General features: G+C 32.3%; 1 long non-coding RNA gene across 1 annotated transcript; it reads left to right on the forward strand.

Annotated features, from left to right (window-relative positions):
* Nucleotides 1–293: 293 nt before the first annotated feature.
* LOC147482444 (uncharacterized) lies at nucleotides 294–1884 on the forward strand. Its single transcript, XR_015206370.1, has 3 exons — nucleotides 294–927; nucleotides 1019–1134; nucleotides 1632–1884. It is a non-coding gene; the product is annotated as an uncharacterized LOC147482444 (long non-coding RNA).
* The last annotated feature ends 781 nt before the right edge of the window (nucleotides 1885–2665 follow it).

Genomic DNA, 2665 nt, shown 5'->3' on the forward strand with positions numbered 1-2665 from the left:
GGTGACATTCCATGTTTAGGCAATCCTGAAGACCTACATGCGCGTGCCTTAGTTAGCATATAGGTACTGCATACCTCCACTTGTCCCTAATTGTGATGCCTCACATTCATTTATGTTGTGTTATTTATTGTGAATTCCCTTGACTAAACCAGTTCTATAGTACCTCTAAACTTTGTTTATATATTTTACATTCGAACTTAGAAAGAAGCACACACATTGCACCTTAAGCATATGACTCAAGTTTAAGCAGTGAAATGCTTCACTTCACACCTTATTGTTTAGAGAAATTACTTTAGAAATGAATTTTCTAATGATATGAATTAGTAATCGCAATTATCCTCAATTATATCTTTGGACAAAAGCCTCTATATCTAATTGCATCTAAGTGCTTGTGATAGTTTTCTCTTCTGACAGTGAGCACTGAGCACGTTTTAAGCGCGTCGTCCTAGGAATTAGGGATATTTGGAATTTGTTTCTGTAGGGATAGGGATTTATAGGGCTATGGGATTATTAGGACATTAGTTTATTTCTAATGGTTTATGTATTGATGTAGCCTTATTTGGTTATATAAATGAATACCATTTATTTATTAAGTAAAGAAGGTATCCTTATGTGTTATTTGTGCTCTACTTAGGAAGGAACCACAAAAGATCTCAATATTTGCTGATATTTTAGAAATCAGTATTCCAGTATCAAAGTTTTCATTGTCGAAAAATATTATCCTTGTACGATGCCCACCAAAGAGAAGAAAACACTCTCTTTCAACATATTGGTTGAAATATCTATGCCATACACTGAGTTTTAGTCTCATAATTATATTGTATCGGCACTTCATTTTGTTTTCTCAAGTACTTATTTTACAGGATGATGATGATGAGCTTCGATGATCTCCTGGGACTCTTGTTACTGCACCTGAGTGTTACTTAGGTGAGCCACTTATCTTTGACATTTCGACTGCAGAATTGCACAAATTGGAGATGGTATTTATTCCACTTGGATTTTCTTTTGCAATGAACAGGTTTAACTTAGCACAATAAGGCTGCGGATACATGGGTTGTAGGAGTCACCTTGTACCATATGTTGTTTGGTACATACCCATTTCTTGGATATACATTACAAGATGCATATGACAAGGTGTGCTAGTTGCTGCTTTTTGATTATGCTATTCTCTCTCACTACTTATAATTGTTTGTTTTAACATTGATAAATGAATGTTGTTACTGTAACAAATTGTAAGTAACACATTATCAATTCCAAAAGGCATCAACCTAATTCTGAAGAACTTGGTAGAAGGACTTCTTTGCTTTAGCTGTAAGGAAGCACCACATAACTTTTCAAATTATTTTATACAAGTGCTTGCAGACCTACAATATTTTATATCATGCATGCATTGAATGCTTAGTCATTATTGTTAGCATTGCTAGTTCCATTCAAATTAATGTTCACTTTAATTTTTTACGAAAAATAATTGCCCAAACGTGTAAGTGGTTTTGGCTTGTTCATTACTTTGGAAATGTACTCTTCATTCATTTCACAAGGTGGTTCTTGCTCTTGGCTAGGTTAAATATGGAAAGCATTCACTTTAGGATACAGAAGTATTGACTTACACTTGCTAATTGTTTTGCATGCAGGATGCATATGAAAAGCAAGTTGTAGATGGAGCTATACTGAGGGTAGTCCTCGCCTTGTTGGGTACTATGGAATATTGTAGTCATGCTAAAGGTGTAGCCTATTAGCAACGATACAAGTTTGTTGGCTTCATCCAAAAATGTGTTGTGCTTTGGCGTGCTAGGATGATTACTTTTCTAATTCTACTGGATGTTTAATTTCGATTTATATTCAAATACATATATCGGTTATCCAAGTATGTCTTGGTTTATTTGTAAAGTCTCAAAAGAATTAGTGTTTGTGAATAATATTTTGAAACTTAATGTATTATGTTTGTTTAAGAAACTTTTATCAGTGCAGGTCCAATTCAACATGGAATGCCGGTTTTTGTTTTTACGCATGTATTCATTATTATTATTTTTTTTTTGAAAAAACATATATATTCATCACGGTTTTAACCAAACTGTCATGTATAGTTGTCCTTTTTGTGACGGTTTCAACATGATTACATTATTGTTTTGTCAAAACAGTCACAAAAATACTGATTTTTTGGGACGGTTTTATGTATTGGTTACTGTTTTATGTGGTGGAAATAGGTATATCTGGAGAGGAATATTTGTGACGGTTTTGGGGAAAAAAAACATGACGCTCACTCCGTCACGGTTTTGGAAAAAAAAAAAACAGTGACAAAAAGTCTTTTGTCACTGTTTTTAACAGTGATATAAAGCCTTTTTTCTTGTAGTGTGAAAATTCAATAGACTTTATTTGAATTGGACATTATTGACGTTACTTCCAATTGAAAATCCAAAAGGTAGGGCATTTTATCAAATTGGGCCTTTAAATGAACCATGGGCTTTAGTTAGTTGTATAAGTAGAAGTTGGGCTTCACAAAAATAAACTGCAAAGAAAAGAAAATTAAATATTAAAAATTATAAATTATAAAATTATAAAATTAAAAAAACACAAACAAAAAAAAAACAAACAAAAAAAAAAAAAAACAACAACAACAACAACTATTTGTTTAATAGAAATTTTTGAAAAATATACAATTAGGAGT

The sequence above is a fragment of the Coptis chinensis genome, chromosome 8 (genome assembly GCF_015680905.1).
Source record: "Coptis chinensis isolate HL-2020 chromosome 8, ASM1568090v1, whole genome shotgun sequence".
Classification (NCBI taxonomy): Eukaryota; Viridiplantae; Streptophyta; class Magnoliopsida; order Ranunculales; family Ranunculaceae; genus Coptis; species Coptis chinensis.